Source organism: Camelus ferus, chromosome 5, assembly GCF_009834535.1.
Source record: "Camelus ferus isolate YT-003-E chromosome 5, BCGSAC_Cfer_1.0, whole genome shotgun sequence".
In the NCBI taxonomy this organism is placed as follows: Eukaryota; Metazoa; Chordata; class Mammalia; order Artiodactyla; family Camelidae; genus Camelus; species Camelus ferus.
In genome coordinates this window covers 26,681,127-26,699,726 of record NC_045700.1, presented here as the reverse complement: position 1 = coordinate 26,699,726, position 18,600 = coordinate 26,681,127, and positions in this window count along the sequence as shown.

Here is an 18,600-nt window from a genome sequence, read left to right as displayed (position 1 = left end):
CATAAATTATTTTATTTCCTTGTGTTAGATTGGATAGACAAGATCTCTATTTTTAGTATGTGGGAAAACAGAAGGATTATGTGGCTTGCTTAAATTTCTAAGGAGTCAAGACCAAGAACACAGTGTTTCTGACTCGATATAATTTTATTTTCCACATATGGAGCTACACTTAGTTTACTTTTGTTCATAAACCTTTTGTCTCTCTGAATAAATTGTAAATAAAGTTTATGAGCTCAAGGGCTCTTTAACACTTAAGAGTATAGTATGCACAATAGGTGCTCAATACAATTGTAGATTATTTAATATTTTGACAAATTCTATGAGGCAAAGAAACATAAAGCAATTTTTCTTACCTCGTTATTAACATATAAACCTCTCAATATTAGAATGTATAGGCCTGTTCTTCCTGTTCTTCTTCAAGCTTTTATCTTAGTATTCCATTTTAGATATGTATATTTAAGATATAGACAGGACATTTAGGGGGAAAAACCAGCATTTAGAAAGAGAAGACAACACTCTAAGTGACCTGAAAGAGAAAGTTTACTAGAAGAATGACTGATTGAGGAGACAGGACACAACAAAAACTCTCCTGGAGCAAGTGAAAATAAAATTATAGGGGAAGAGGCATCATGAAATGTGATTTGGGGTTCTTTCTGGGTTTTGTATATTTCTGACAAGGGTGGGGAGAGCAGCATTTTCCAGAGACAAGGCAACATTCGACTAGGTTTGCAAGATACTCATGAGCTGAGATTTCTGATCTCTGGTGGTTTCCAAAGTGTATAACATCCTAGCAAGCCAACCTAAGAGTGGTAAAATTTCATGGTGACCTTTGATGCTTCTGGCTGAGATGGTTGGAGTGAGGCAAGGTGAACTCCTCACAAGCTAAGGATAGGCAATAAATATCCAGGGGAAAGTAAATGTTTTTCTTATTATAGCAAAAAACTACATGAGGCAAACTGTGTTGACAATGAGCTAGGATACCAATGGAAAGCAAAACATAGTGTACAATTGTTTCAGTCTTTGTATACACTATAATCTTAAAAATCATGTTATAGTGAGTAAACGAAATAGGCAGAATACAGTTTATGTCTTTCACAAAAATAGAAGTAGGTAGAAGCATGTGCTCATCCCTCTCTTTTCTTCAATAATTTCCTATGGAAGATACTTTCATCCATTCAACACTTATTTATAAAGCACTGTATGTACCGGGCCCTATACATGGTGCTGGAGTTATAGTTGTGAGCTCAGGTCTGAAAACTAGATAAAGAATCATGACCGTCTAACTCCTAATCATCTGTCTTTGATACCCTTGGTAGCTGCCCGTCTATCTACCCTAGAGATACTACATTCTATTACCTCCATAGTTTCCTGCAGGACCAGTGCCCTATCCTGCTGCTTAGTATGATAATTGTGTCTATGTTGCTTCTGATCAGTGAGTGCTGCCACATTTTCTCTCACATATTCTTACCACTCTCATTGCCTTGTGGCAGCATCTCCTAGTCTACTGTCAGGGCTGGCCGAGATCAGCCCCACTTTGCTTCTCAAAATGCTGAGCCCTTCTTACCAATGCATGTCACACTCTGATAACAGGTTATTCCTGCAGTCTTTCCAATGGAATAAAGTCAGCTGGAGGCTGTTGCTTTATATGATACATCCTCTCTAGCGTACTACTCTGAGCCTTTGCATCTCATCTTCCATGGCAGTTCTGGGATTCCACTCAGTGTGGACCACTGTTTTTCCCTAATCTTGCAAGCACCTGGTCCAGGGTGTTTGTGATATTTTTGTCTTTTTTTTTAAAAACAGCTTTATTGAGATCTAATTCATATACCATACAGTTTACTCATTATAAGTGTACAAATCAATGGTTTTTAGTGTTAGCAGAGTTGTACAATGAATTTTAAAGCATTTTTTATCACCTTAGAAATAAACCAAGTATCCTTTTGCCATAACTACTCATTCTCTTCTCCTTTTCACCCAGCCATAGGTGATGACAAACAGACTTTTTGTCTCTACAGATTTGTCTATTTTTTGACACTTCTATACATGGAAGCATATAATATGTGACGTTTTCTGAGTGGCTTCTTCACTTAATAGTATTTTCGTGGTTCATGTATGTTGTAGCACATATTAGTACTTCATTCCTTTTTATTGCTGATTAATATTTCATTGTATGGCTATACCTCAGTTTGTTTATTACCCATCTGTCAATTGACATTTGGCTTGTTTCCATTTTTGACTATAATGACCAGTGCTGCTTTGAACATTCATATATATAGACTTGTGGACTTATATTTTCAATTTTCTTAGGTATATAGTTAGGAGTGAAATTGCTAAGTCATATGGTAACTCTAAATTTATACTTTTGAGGAATTGGCAAACTGTTTTCCAAAGTGACTATGCCATTTTACATTCCCACCAGTGATGTAAGAGGGTTTCAATTTCTCCACGTCCTCTCCAAGACTACTTATTATTTATCTTTTGGATTATAGCATCCTATTGGGTATGAATTGGTTTTGCACTGTGGTTTTGATTTGCATTTCTATAACTAATGATGTTGAGCACCTATTCAAGTGCTTATTGGCACATGAAATAAGTACAGAGAAATGTATATTAAGGTCTTTTGCCCACTTTTAGATTGTGTTTTTTTTTTTTATTGTGAAGTTTTAAGAATTCTTTACAGATTTCTGAAATAATTTGCTTTTGAGATATATGATTTGCAAATATTTTCTTCCATTCTGTGAGTTGTCTTTTGCACTTTTGGTTGGTATCCTTTGAAGCAAAATAGTTATTAATTTTAATGAAGTTGAACTTATCTAATTTTTTATGTTGTTGTCTGTGCTTTTGGTGTCATATCTAAGAAACCATTGGTTATGAGTTTTCTGATGTGTCAACTTGGTTATGCTATAGTCCCCAGTTATACTTTAACACTAATCTAGGTGTTTCTGTGAAGGCATTTTGCTAATGTAATTGAAGTTAACTTGAAATAAGGGAGAGTATTAAATTATGTAATTACCTGTAAAGGAGGGCTGAAGCTTCCATAGAGAAGTAATTATGGATGACAGCTTGGGCCTGTACTGGTGGAGTTTCATTTTGTTCTTGTTCTTCCCTTCCTGATTGCCTGCCCTGTGAATTCGGACACACTTAACCAGTTCCCATCATTGTGTAAGTCAATTCTTTGTTTTAAAAAAAGGTATCAATATCTGTATCTATGTCTATATATCTATATCTGTATGTTTGGTAGATATACATTTGTACTGGTGTTGCTTCTTGTTGAACCCTGACTAATATGGATATGGTATTAAAGCTTATCATCACAGGCTAGTGCTTCCCTATCAATAAATTCTCCCATTTCTAGCCTTACATTCTGTGCCCCCTTCCCCTATCCCAGCATTCTCAGAACCTATCCCCATGTTTACATTCTTCTCTGTTGGAATATGCTGGCTATGTCCTGGAGCTCTTTTAGCATATGCTTTCTCCTTCTCTTTCTTCTTCTCCTCTCTCTCTGTTTTTTGTTTGTTTGTTTGTTTTGTTTTTGTTTTTATTTTTGTTTTACTACTTTCTTCTCTTAACAGACCCAACAGTTCCCCAGCTGGTTTATACAGTATTTTTACAATTGTTGGTCTGGTGGTCAGTTGGGAAGGTAGGGCTAGCTTCTAAAGGGACATGTTTTGTATTTTGTCTTGCAGGGTAGACCTCTTTGTATGATTATTAAGCAAGAGGGAGCATACACCTTTAACAGGGAGGAGAGGCCACCTCTGCAGGGAAATCTGGGAATTCAAGATTTCGGGGTATATTAACCTTGATAGTCCCCCTCTACCTCTGAGGATCCCACTCCTTTTCAGTCAGAACCTTGACTATGGTGAGCAGGTTTGCTGTGGTTGGGAATTCCATCTTCTCTGGGGCTCTGCTAATGTTCTACTCTATTATGGGTTTAATACTCACCCTTTCTGCCCTTCAGCTTCAGTTGATGAAAATCTTTTTACATTCTGCCAAAAATGTCCCCTAGCTTTTATGTTTTATGTTTTTTTTAAGTTGGTAATCAGTCAACTTCAAACTTTCATTGACTTGTTCAGTTCACCGACAAAAAAGAGCATCCAAAGCCATAGTCCTGAACATGTCAATCACTTGAGCAAGTACACCAAGCGGTGCATTTCCTTCTACTGGTATTGCGTCCCAGTTCACGGACAATAATGGTTGTAACAGCTGCACCACTATCGGGTGCCACATGAGCTATCAGTGTCTGTCAGTGTCAGGGCCCTCATCTCCAGCCTGCTGTCAGGTGATCCAGGTCCAAAATTCCATTTTAGATTTTAATAAAACCGAAATCATCTTAGGTTGGATACCCTGAAAACAGACTCTGAAGCAGAGATGTGTGTGAAGGAGGCTATTGGGAGGGCGTTCTGGAACAACACCAGTCAGGGAGTAAGAAGCAGGGCTGGGCAGCAAGAGGAGCTGAGCTGCATGACACAGAAAAGGCCTCAGATGTGTCTGTGGGGTACTCTGTCGCAGGGGCAGCAATTCAGGATTGCTCTTAATTTTGTCTCACATTTTAATGGGGCCAAGTCTTTTTAGCCCATTATCAACCATTGTTTGGATAGGGGCTGTCTCTGAGGAGGATGTTCAACTTTGGGCAAGGCTGCAACTTTCACTAGAGAGCAATTGCTGGGGAGGGACTTGGCTGTGAGCAGCCGGCAGCCAACATTACTGAAGGCTGAAGGAATGAGTGTCTTTCCTGAAGGCAGGAGAGAAGGATTTGGGCAGCACAGCACAGCATCTGCTACGTCACACCACCATCCACCCAACCTTCAGGCTCAAAACCTGGATTCTTTTCCCTCACATCCCACATCCAATCCATCAGAGTTGGCTTGATGAGATCTCTAGTAGATAGCCTGAATTTTTTCACCCATCACCATTTCCACCACAAAAATCCACGTATTATGTATCATTTTCCTTTATCTGGACAACAGTCTTCTGGTGGTTTTCCCTGTGTAGCCTCTTATCTTTCTGTACAACAGAATGATCTTCTGCAAATGTAAGGAGTGTATCATATTTTAACACCTTCCAACTTTTCCCACTACAGGTAGCATAAAATTGATGCTCTTCATCATGGCCTACTCCAACTAATAACAGTTGCTATGTTTTGAGTCCAGAACCTGCTGAATATATTACATTCGTTGTCTCATATTATCCTCACTATAGTCCTCACGAATGCTGTTGTTGTCACGCTTTACAGATGAAGAGATTTTGTCTTAATGAGGTTGAGTAACTAGCCCAAGGTCATACAGCTGGGATGCATTTGGGCCTGGATTTGAACTCAGTACTACTTGATTTCAAAGCCCTACTGGACCTATACTTTTTTGTTTGTTTTCATTTTCGTATTCTTTTCCATTATAGGTTACTACAAGATACTGAATATAGTTCCCTGTGCTATACAGAGGAAACTTGTTGCTTATCTATTTTATATATAGCAGTTAACATTTGCAACTCTCAAACTCCCAATTTATCCCTTTCCACCCCATTTCCCCCCGGTAACCATAAGTTTGTTTACTATGTCTGTGAGTCTGTTCATGTTTTGTAGATAAGTTCATTAGTATCTTTTTTTTTTTTTTTTTTTTAGATTCCATGTATGAGTGATGTATCATATGGCATTTTTCTTTCTTCTTCTGGCTTACTTCACTTAGAATGACGATCTCCAGATCCATCCACGTTGCTGCAAATGGCATTATTTTATTCTTTTTTATGGCTGAGTAGTATTCCATTATATAAATATACAACAGCTTCTTTTTCCAGTCCTCTGTTGATGGACATTTAGGTTGTTTCCATGTCTTAGCTATTGTAAATAGTGCTGCTATGAACATTGGGATGCATGTGTCTTTTTGAATTGGAATTTTCTCCAGATAAAATGCCCAGGAATGGGATTGCTGGATCATATGGAAAGTCTATTTTTAGTTTTTTGAGGAATATCCATACTGTTTTCTATAATGGCTGCACCAAACTACACTCCCACCAACAGCGTAGGAGGGTTCCCTATTCTCCACACCCTCTCCAGTATTTATTATTCATGGACTTTTGAATGATGGCCTGGTGTGAGGTGATACCTCATTGTAGTTTTGATTTGCATTTCTCTGATAATTAGCAATATTGAACTTTTCTCATGTGCCTATTGAGCATTTGTATGTCTTCATTGGAGAATTGCTTGTTTAGGTCTTCTGCCCATTTTTTGGATTAGGTTGTTTGTTTTTTTGTTATTAAGTTGTATGAGCTGTTTATATATTCTGGCAATGAAACCTTTGTCAGTTGCATTGTTTGAAAATATTTTCTCCCATTCCTTAGGTTGTTTTGTTTTGCTTGTGGTTTCCTTTGCTGTGCAAAAGCTTCTAAGTTTAATTAGGTCCCATTTGATTATTTTTACTTTTATTTCTATCGCCTGGGTAGACTGCCCTGGGAGAATATTGCTAAGATTTATGTCAGAGAATGTTTCACCCATGTTGTCTTCTAAGATGTTCATTGTGTCTTAAGTTTTTAAGCCATTTTGAGTGTATTTTAGTGTATGGTGTAAGGAGGTACCTATTCTTAAAATGTCTTCTTATATAAAAATTCCAAAATCTTGGCCTCATTTTAAACATTTTTTTGGTTTCTCAGGTAATTCCTTTACCTATGAAATTATCATCATTATTAATAAATCGTATTTGTTTCTAAGAACATGTAGTATTAATAAATATGATTTAATTTTGTATTTTTTTCTCATAAAGTATTTGGAAAATGATTGGGTGGGGAGCTAATTTCAGATAGGAAAAGTAAGAGATAAGGTGGTCAAGTGACCAGTTCAAGGTATGACCAGTTATGGGACCAAGAATGGAAGTATGTCACCAACCTCTGACCAAGGATGTTTCCTGCCATGGTCTCCTGCCCCTCCGTGGGAGTTTCCTGATGGGAGTGCTGTCTTGGTATCTTCAGGCAATCACCGATAATACTCTGGAGAAATGTTTCCAGACAACAGTGGAGGAAAGTAGGATCCTGGAGGAAGCAGTCTGAAAGACATCGTTGTCTAACCTAGAGCATGGCCAGCAGGCTGGAGGGCTTGTGAACTCTAAACCCAAGTGCAGCTTCAAGTGGCTGCAGCCTTTGTGCAGCTGAGAACATTAAAACTTCATGCCTCCTTGTTAAAGCTTGGTCTGGAAGCAAGAATTCACCCACACATTTAACTGAGGCTTCTTATCTAAACCTGGGTCACTGTAGTTACTGGAAGAATTGAAAGAAGAAGAAATTGACATCTTTCAGTGGTTTTTTTTTGTTGTTGTTTTTTTTTTTTTTTTTGTCTATCAGCAAAAATGTCCCAACACTGCATGTAAATAATTATAAATAAAACAAAAAGTCAGAAGAGTTGCTAGTTAATATTTAATGATCAGTTCTCTGGCAGCAGTGTGCGTTCCAAAGATTTCCCAACCGGTTGTGTTTATACTGCTATAAACTCCAGCAGGCCTAGCTTTCTCTGAGCTCACAGCACACTTCAAGAGCTAATGTTTCCTCTACCTGAGAACTTAAAAAATGGTCTAAAAATCCACAGCCAGGTCCTATATGCTGGTGCCTTGATGTTGTCCTTGTTAACTGTGAGAGAAGTTAGCAGCAAAAACCATCTTTTTGTTCATTACTGAATAGATTCTGGGAATACCCATTTTTGCCAGCTTCATCTGAGAAGGAATTGTATGTCCAGAGAGACCAAGTCATTTCAAAACTTGGTACGCAAGCTATTTTTTTTTTTTCTGGAAAAATAGGACAATAACCTGAGTTTAAGGGAAATGAAAAAACTCAGTAGGAAATTTTGTCTTAGTCATATTTTGTCTTAACATTTCTTTTAAAAATACAGATAGTAAGATTGCTTAAATAAATAAAACTAATGTTTTTCTAGGTCTTAGTGTAAAGAATACTTTGCATTGGCTATTGCATTTGAACCTATTAAGTTTTTGAGGATTCATGAAATTCTAGAGTCACAAGAAGTACCACTCTGAGTATGTCAGAAATATGGAGTGTTGATGCTTGTATGGAGCAATAAACCCACTGAATCTTTTCACAAGGAACTTCGTAGTATTTCTTTCTTGTAACAGCTGAGTTAGTTAAAGGATTCTTTATTTTAGCTTTATTAAACAGTACTGTATCAGGGTTATCTATTTCCAAATGAATAGTCTGTGTGTACATAAAACCATGCAGTATGTATAGCTCAAACCTGTGATTAGTAATTAGTATAAGAAAATCTATAAGGAAATGATGTGGTTTATGGGAAAAAAACTTCAAGTCACAAATCAAGAGATGAGAGTGCTCTCAAGAGTAGCAATAATAGCAGCCTGTATTTATTTAGTTTTTAGTTTGTGCCAAGAACTGTTTTAGGCTTTCTCTATATTGCCCATTTAATCCTTGTAACCACCCTCTGGAGTAGATACTGTTGTTATTCCTGTTATGCAGAAGAGGACACTGAGGGATTGAGGAGTTAAGCATCTTGCTCAAGGGTGTTGAACTTCTAAATGAAGTTGCTGGGATTCAAAACCTAGAAATCTCATTCTGGAGAACCATGCTATTAACTGCTCTGCTAAATTGCCTTTTGATTAGCAGCTCTACCCTTGCGAAGTGAACGTGGCCAGTGGTATTTATTTATTTATTTATTTATTTATTTATTTATTTATTTATTTATTTTTCTAATCCATTCCAATTATCTAATATCTGCCATTGCTACTCCCACAAATTGTTTTCAAGATTAACTGAAATACTATATTTAAAAGCATTTTAAAAGATAGTATGCTCTTCAATTGTGAGGTGATATTATTACATTGTATACAATGGTTAGTTACTCTGAGGAATGGTCCATTAAATGGTCAATGCGGAGTGTATTTGATATGCTAATAGACTGAACCAGCATGATAGGCTTCCTCTAGCTATATACACATTAGTTCTTCCCAGAATTCATGAGCACGTCAAGGCTCAAACGGCCTCTGCACAGTTATTTGGAGATACACAGGCGTATTTCTGGAAACAGGGAGGAACTGCTGTAATTGTTTGCACATGCAGACATTGTCTCAAATATGATTTTGCTATTTCAGAGATTCCCTTGTCATAACTACCAAAATGACACAAGCAGTACTTTTTTGTAATCTCCGTATTTGACGCATGAAAGAAGACTTAATTCCTGTTTGAATAAACAACATAATAAGGTTATTGAGATTAGAGACCATTACTATATAAAATTATGTCTAAGTGGCAGATATAATTAACATTGGATTGTAATTACACTAATTACAAGTCACATTAAGACACTCCAGTAATGACAAAGTGAGAACCCTATAATTGAATGGAATAAGTAGGGAAACATGCTGCTCACACTAATTACCTAAATGAGCTAATATGTCTTCACAGTGACAGTCATGCTCAGTGTTATTACACAGACAAGGCGGTTGAGTGAGGTATTTTTTTAATATATACATATGTATTTTTTTCTAACTTTCTGCCTTTATTCTCAACAGGACCTATTTCAAGTCATCAGCAGCTTCAGACTTTTTCTCCTGAGCCAAAGAAACCACAAATTGCAATCAGAGCTTTCTCAGACCTTGATATAAAGAAGAGCACATACAAGAGCCATCCATAAAGCCAGGTGAGGTTCCAGTCTTAGTGGGTGTGGGATGCATTGAACACCAATTGGTTTCTTGGTCTGGTTAATGGTCTCCAATTTCTCCTATGTCCTGGCTTTCCCAGTTTACCACATCAAGTAACAGCAATCACTGTGTAGTTTGAGAATCATCATATGTAGGCTTCGAAGTCCCAAATATAGCTACCAACAGCCTGGCTCCTGAGAGGCCCCAGAGAGTGATAAAACCTGAATTATTCAAGGCAATTAGTACTCGCATCACCTTGGAACTCACATTTTCACCCAAGCTCTTAAGTGAGAATATAAACTAACAGTGGAATATGAATTCACGGCACTGTGGAAATTGTTCATATTTTGTTATTTCTTCTCCTCCCCCTCACATTACCTTTCCTTTATGTATCTCTAACTGTCTGGGGCACTGCTAGGGTAAGAAAGGAAAATTTAAAAAAAAAACAACCAACAACAACAACAATAACAAACCAGACTGCAGCTATTTAAAACCTTTCTTCGGAAGGAGATTTATTCTTTTGAGGCAGGGAAGTCACAATATGTGGAAAATAGAATTGATACACTAATATTGATGAACAGTGCTGAGCATAGTTTTTTTTTTTTTTTTTTTGTCTTGTGTTGGTGAAGAAAGGACACTGTGTCGGGTGTGTTAGTGGGGCTCTAGAGCTGTTTCTGTACATTCCTCTTTCTCTTGTATTAACGTAAATGAGATTTTTCTTCTTTTCATCCAGAATTGCAGTTTTGCCTCTAAGAAACCAGACTTATGGGTTTCTAATACAAAACAGTAAACCGAATACGCAAGGTTTACTGATGAGCGGATACTACGTTAGTGCAAAGGTGGCAATCTAAACCTCCTACTCGGTTAATATTTGGCATGTACCTCAGAAATAATGACCCTGTTCTGTTGAAGTACCCTCCTTCCAGGGTTCTGCAAATCTTGTAATCAATCATATTTTAGTTCAAAATGGACTTAATGTTGAATTTGAATTACGGGTTATACTCAATTAATTCTGTGCTTGTACAAACTCATATAATCAAGCATTAGGAGTTTATATAAGAGGATGTTGATTGAAATAAATAGTGTTGAAGGCCAGCCTTCTGCTAATGGCCATGCAAATCAGAGGCTAATGGAGCTTGGCAAGTTTAATCTAAGACGAGGAGTGTGGTGACTTAGATTTTATCCTGCGAACCATCCTGTTCTCACTGTTGATTTTTCAAGTTGTTCATTATCTCTGTTTTGGTAAGGCGGCAATTTCAGTGGTTCTGTGCAACTTATTTAGTCTTTAAGACTTAAAGCAGCTCACAAATATTTCATTTTATGTCTCCAGGTAAATGAGTTAGCCAAGTTGGCAGAGTAGTCAGATACGCCAGATCAGGGTTGGCAGACATGTTTTTGTAAAGAACCAGATTAGGGATTTCCAGGTCACATATAGTCTCTGTCATGTAAATATAAAGATTTGTATTTATATTTTCCAACTCTTGAAAAATATAAAAATAAGGAACGCATTCTAAGCTTGCTGGGCTCTACATTAAGAGGTTGTAGGCAGAATTTAGGCTACAGGGCCAACCCCTGGCCCAGACGAATGTAATTGAATACTTATCACGGTGAAGAATCATTCTTTAATAGAAGCTAAATGTAAAACTACTTAAATCAACTCTTTCTAAAGCTCTGAAAAACAAAATGTAGACCATAGTTATTAAAGTTATAGACATGTTTCTTCTATTTATACTTGCTTTACTGGGCATGTCAGAGGTTGAGAGAGGAGGGGTATCTTTAACACAGGCCATGGGAGCAACCTAGCATGGCTCAGAGCCAAAGTGAGATGAGGAGGGCATCTGTGTAAGACTGGAGATGGGGGACTGGGTTATACTGAGGGGGCTGATTAAGTAACCATGTTAAGAATAAAGCCATCCAGGTATCAGAAGGAGAATTACAGATATGAAAAGGAATAAAACTAGAATGACCTCTGAAGTTTCAATGCCTGTAGATACATTGAGTAATAAGAATAAATGTAAATTAAATACATACACACCTGCACACCAACACACCACACTCATATGTATCTCCCCTAGCTTTGTCTCCTGAGAGGCGTGGGAGCAGCAAAACCTTAGCAACAATGAACAGATCCTGGGCTCAGACTGTGGCTTCTTAATGTCATTCTCCACTGAAAGAAACCAAAGCTCCTTGGAGAAATGCTTAATTCTACAGCTGAGGCAGGGAATTTATCAGTCTAGAAGACCTTTCTTGTTCCAGAAACAAACAAAGGTCATAGAATGATTGGATCATGTGAAAAGGATCTAGAAACCAGTTCCCACTGGACAAACTGGGAATAATTTCAGAATCAAAGAGAATAATGACAGTAACAAAATATAACTAACTTATTCAAAAAGTTAGGAAATCATAAAAGAGGAAAATGAAAATAGGAAATTTACATGGTTTTAAAATACCTCCCTACAAAATACTTATTAATTGCAATGGGGGTTGGGAAGATTTACTTTATAGAGGAGAAGCCTGGCAGGCGTCACCGTAGTCAATGATCAAAGTAAACATCATCAGTTGTGGAATAAATCTAAATTGTGTGCCACCTAATAGGATGTAATTAGGAAAACAGGGCATCACTCTTGTGATATCCTCATCAAAAAACATAACCTGAATTTAATCATGAGGAAACATTAGACAAACCTCAACTGAGGGACATTTTACAAAATAACTGCTTTCTAACTCTTCAAAAGCATCCAAGTCATAAAAGTCAAGGGAGAACTGAGAAGCAATTCCAATGTGAAGAAGAATAAAGAGAGATTATAGCTAAATGCAACATATAATTCTGAGCTAATTCATTTTTCTATAAAAATTATCTATATTACAGGAACAATTGGCAAAACTTGAAAGGGGTCTAAGGATTAAATGATAGTAATATGTCAATGTTACTTTTCTTATTTTTTTTTACCATTACATTGGTTATGTAGAATACCCTTGTTTGTAGGAAATACACATAAAGGATGATGGGGCATCAGGTTGACACATTACTCTCAGATGGCTCAGAAAAAGGAAATTCTTGTCCTGTGCCTCTTGTAATTTTTCTTAATTTTTTTCCAACATAAATAATTAAAAATTAGTTTTATTATAAATATAAGATATTGAAATATAAATGCAATTAAAATGAGCAGTCTAAGATGATTTCCCTTAGGGGGACAGCATGGTGGGATGGATACAGCATAAATTTTGAAAACTGTAAGATCTGGATTGGAATCCAGTTCAAACATTTAATAGCTGGATGGTTTTGGCCAATTCATTTGGCCAATTCACCTTTAATGTTAAATATATATGTTATTATCTATATTGTAGTGCCATTAAGTAAATGTAAAATACTATATTTAATGGGCCAAGTATATTGCCTGGAACAAAGAGGATGCTTACTTGAAGCTAATAATAATAGATGATAATGATAGTAACAGATATTACCAGTAGTAACAGTAATAGTGGTGGTAGCAATAGACTTTTTACTATCATAGTAAGATAGCTGTTTTTGTCATAGATGGCATTATTATCATAATCATCAGGAGCCCCCTCCAGGAGGGCTGACCTGGGGGGTCTGCTATGTTAAAGAGCTTCAATAACCATAATCCACCATGGAAGAAGGAGTAGCAAGTAAGAGGATGTGCGGGGAACAATCATATGGATGGAAAACATCCTCATTATCAAAGGTGAGTTAATACCTAGAAAGAATTCATAAAATTTTCATCTAGTGGTTCCAACTCTCTTACTAAACATTATAGGAAGACACTTGGTGCCACTCCTGTTCCCTCCACCCTCCATTCAAGCACACACAGATGTGCAATCTTATACCTCCTGTCAAGCACACCCTCCTCCCTGCCCTCTGTGGCTTGCTCTGTCTTCAGAGTATTGCATATGTGAAGAGACAGATCAGTGCTGAAGCCGGTTGAAAACCTTGAAGTCTTCCCAGTAGATCAGTGCAGAATCCTTCATATTCTTGCTGTACCATAATTCTTTATATTCTTCCTACTCTAGTTCTACTATGCCTCACAATTCTTATCTAGATTTCAGTTCCTAACATGTAGCATCTAATATTCCTTTCTTAACCTCTGGGGTTCAACATGTTGTGCTGCAGAGAATGGACCTTCCTCCAATGTTACTTGTGTGTGATAATCGTAGGCTAAAAGACCTTTCCAGAGATCATCTTGCTATTTAGTATTAGAAATAGTGACTGTACAGTTCAAGTCCCTGTTTGAAAGTCTATTTGTAAGTATCTCCCTGTGCTGAATGAGGTGGGTATCCAACTTAGGCCTCATTTTCCCTATTGTTATTTTCTCCAGCACTTTGGGATATGAGTCTAGCAAATGCAGACTCAGTCTCCCTCCTGTAACTGAAGGATTCTTAAATCAGGAAATATATCAAATGCTTTACTCCTTTTATCTGACAAGGCTTGGAATTAAGACTCTAAGGCAAACAATTGATCTAGTCATGATCGTTGGACTTTCCTGTTGCTCCCCCATTATCTTCACTGCCAAGAAACCCATGACCAAAGCCCCACGAGCATTCCCTGTGAGGCTGTGCATCCTTATACTCCTTCTCTTCTCTTTCCTGCTCCCACGGTGGCCCAGTCCAAAGGCTTGGACTTGCTGTGGGTCCTGCTCTTTACTTCTGGATGGAGCTCAATCTCATGGTTGGAGCACTATGATTTTTTTTCTTTTACGCCAGTCCTTTCTACCCAAGAAAAGATTCCTGACCTGTTTACAGTCTATGATGTTAGTTACACACTACTACCTATATATTGAAATAAAATGTCTTCCCCACCATAAAAAAAGTAAAATATTTTTGAAAGATGGTCTGAATTAGGCCCCTTCCTTGGTATTTGGTGCATTCGGGTCCTCTTTTGGGAACTCCTAGTGTAGATTCTTCTCACCAGCCCCTAATCTGCTGGGTCCCACCTTCCTTATGCTTCCTGCTCTCTTGCTCGCTGCTCCTTAAGCTCACACTTCTTTGAGTTACTGCAGTTGTAGGCGAGCCAATGCTCCCAGCCCTCAACTGTGCCATGGTTCTTCATTCTGAGGCACATTCTGGCACCAAATAATATTCCATTTGCCAAGTGTTCCTTTAGATGGCCTTACACTTTAGACACTGCTTGCGCTATTCTATGTTTAAGTCCCTCCCAGGGCTCCAAACACAGTTAAGAGCAGAGTTTTGGAATTAAATCCTCACCTTGATTGTAATTCTAGGCAAGTTATTTAACCTCTCTGAGCACGGTGAGCATATTATGAGGATGACATATAGATACAATGGGGATGACTATTCACACGTCACAAAGTTGTAAGCACTGATAGCAATAGCTATATATCAAGTGGTCTGTGTGAGGGTACTGTGCTAAATGCTTTACATATATTAATTCTAATTCTTAGAACTACACTGCAAGGTGTACTGGATTCTCATTTTATGATGAGGAAATTGGGACTCCGTGTGGTGAAGTAATTTGCCTTAGGTCAGCACACTGCACAAGTGGCAGAGCTGGAATTCAATTCCTAGGTTTGGCTGACTCTTAAACACGAGCCTATTTCACTGCTCTGCCGCTCTGATAGGAAGATTTTTCTCCAAAGAAACAAAGAGACACATTTCTCTGGCATTTCCTGTTTTCCTATTTCAAACATCTTTTTAGTTGCTGAAGAGTTGCCAGGATCAAAGACATAATTTATGTATTGAACTGCTGCAGGCTGGAAAAAAACATGCGTTTGATCATGTTTAATCCTTTAACTCATTCACTACGGGAATTTAAGCACTTCAAGTGAGGTGGCAATAAACATATTTTAATGAGAAGGAATATATACTGGACATTAGTGGGGCTGAGGAACATGTGGGACAGAAATGGTGAAGTCCTAAGGATCCTAGCCTGTAATGTATCGGCTGCTGCGGAAAATGGTAAGAGGAAAAATTTAATTCTTTGAGATCCGAGGAAAGGAAGTCTCCCCAGTGTGCTGGAAACCTCCTCAGGATAGTGTTTCCTGACTGTACTCTTTAAAATTGGTCCCTTAAGTCTTCTTTATCCCAACCTTTGTTTTTGTTTCCTTGACAGCATTTTCATACTTGTAACTGTTCTATTTTCCCGTTTTCTTTATTTTTTCATTCTCTTTCGCTGAAATGTACATTCCCTAAAGACCAAGATCATATCACACAGTGACTGTCACAGAGTAAGTGCTCAATACATAAATGTTGACTGGGTGGCATTTTGTCAGCCGGTCCCCAGTGGTCCGCAGTGGCAGGTCACGGCTCGATCCCCGCAGAGTACGCGGTAACACTGCGCGTGCGTGGAGACCCCTCTTCCCGGGAAACGCAGCGCGGTCGGAAACGGGGCCACGCCACGCACGTCGGGGGAAGCTCCTGCGAAACCAGTCGTGCGGGACCTGCCACGGACGCCAGACTGTGAGGACTCGGGTAGCAGGACCTCCATGGTGAGCCTCGTGGCCTCCAGCACCGCCCGAGTGGAGCAGCAAAATTCAATAATAATAACTGTTGAATGAAGATGACAACAGACCGAAGAAGATCCCCTGCCTTTGTGAGAAGATCTGCCTCAGGTACTGCCAGACTAAAATCTACATACCTGTAGTACCGCTCTCACCAGGCAAGATAAGGCAGTGCATGACGATTTGTTGTTTATCAACACTCCCTCTATACACTTCTCATCGTAGAGGCAGCCTTGGAAAGGGGATGCGCTGGCATCTCACTCACAGGGACAAGCAGGGTGGAAAAATGGGGCTGGAGAAGCTGTTGACTGTCTGGCACAGGTGGCCAGGCAGTCCGAGGCAAGCAGTTCAAAGGTTGTGGACAGTTCAGCAGACAGTTTCTTTTCCCAGATAGGTTCAATGTCATAGGCTGGAGGGAGGTGTAGGCTGTGTAATACTCAAAGTCAGATAGTGGTGGTGTCATACTGGGGACTTGACCCAGGGGTGGCTTATCTTGACAAAGACCCAGGACTCAGAGTATTCCGACGTTCGAAGGAGGAGGCTGGTAAGAACTAGGGCTGTCATCGGCACCGGGAGGCGGCATACCATACACCATACCTGACCATGCAGCCTTTAAATCATGTTACAGCATTTGGGTGTCTAGGAAAATATTCACAACAAATAATCGAGTGATAAAAGGGGTTGTTCAACCGTATGTACCATATAAGGCAACATATCTCTATCTCTATTTTTATCTACACCTATATATGCAGAGAAAAAAGAACAGATTGGGAAGGAATACATGAAGATGTTGTTATTAGTGATTATCTCCAGGTGGTAGAATCTCAGGTGATATATAGTTTCATCCGTATGTTTTCCAAGTCTTTTCTAGTTAGCATGAATTACTTACAAAAAAGAAAAAAAATGTTGAAAATAAAAAACAGAAAATCTCCTCTAGGCAGAATAAATCGAAATAAATCAGACTGTGCGGATAACTCTTCTCCTGTTTCTATTTCTCACTCACTGAAGTGGAATTCCTGGATCTTCTTTGAACTGTAGACTGTGGGTACCTCCCCTAGCAGGGAGGCACCGATTATCCACTGCTCGCTCACGACTCTACCTTTTTGCTCACAGGTCAGACCTCTTGCTTCTTACAATACAAGATGATGAAGGTGTCCCTCTCCTGTTTTTCTCTTTATCCAGCATTCAGTGGTGGTGGGTTATAATAGGCCTGAGCTCCAGGTTTGGTCAAAGCCAGGATTTGTCAGGGAAAAGTTTTGGCAGATACCACACTTTCCCAGTGCCCCCTGATCTCTGGTACACTTGGTGTTGGAGACCTTGAAATGGAAATCCTTTAATTAACAGCCCCCGTGGCATCTCTAGGCTTCTGTATATGTGGTGGAGTAGATGCTGGGATTTGGTGAACATTCAAGAAATCAAATACCAAATCTGTCACTTCATTGCAAAAATTGCAATGGCTGGTTTAGAACCAAGGATGAGCCTAGACTTGCAGTTTTTCATGAAGCTGGAAAAAGCAGAGATAATATATTCCTCCAGCATTTAGTCCCTCCCTGTCAACCCCTGGTTGCCCTTCACTTTTTTAATACGGAAGTATAGCCCTTCACTCTTATTTTCTGAATTATACCTATCCTTCTCACCTTACAAGAGAGCCTGTTTGTCACATTTTCCTCTTAATTAAAATGTACAAGTCCTGTGTGTTATTCTCTCAGATCCCCTGGTAGGTAACTGATTTAACTTATTACTTGAATCCACGTTTAGGTATTGATACCTGATACACACTACATGTATTAGGTGTGTTAATATGTATGCTGATAACATTGGCGTTTCTTCAGTGACTCTCAAAATCTTAGGTTTAATGGGCATTTGAGACACCATGAGGTGTTGTAAGATAAAAAATATGAGGGCAAATGGGACTTACATAACCCTAGGTAACTATTTAATTGGCTACTATTTAATTGAACTCAATATTCGGCCACTTTTATTTTCAGAGCAAATTTTCTGGAATCAATAACGTTTGCCTCTGATTTCTGATTGGGTGCAGTACCTAATACTTGAAATTTAAATTTTTAAAAAATGTAACTGATTATTAGAAAGGAGTTTTGATGTTGAATTTAAATGAAAGTGTGACCTTTTTTGGATATGGTTCCATTAAGTTGAGTGTTACATACTCTCCCCAAAAGATTAGAAGCATAAGTAGTAGCTGTGATGTGGTATATTTCATCATGTGTCCTTTTGAAGCTAGTCAAGGATAGAGAATTTAAGTTGGCTGGGGGAAAAAAAAACTATGAAATTCAGTGACAGAACCTCTGATCTGGCCTAAAAGGTCAGTTGAAATGGGCTGATTATAGTTAGTAATTAAGTAGTCCTTTACCTATACTGTGCTTCCCTTAACCATCTTTGTTTGGCCTTGTTTTGGTGAAATTCACATTTAGATTTCTAATTAGGTTTGTGTGTGTGTGTGTGTGTGTGTGTGTGTGTGTGAT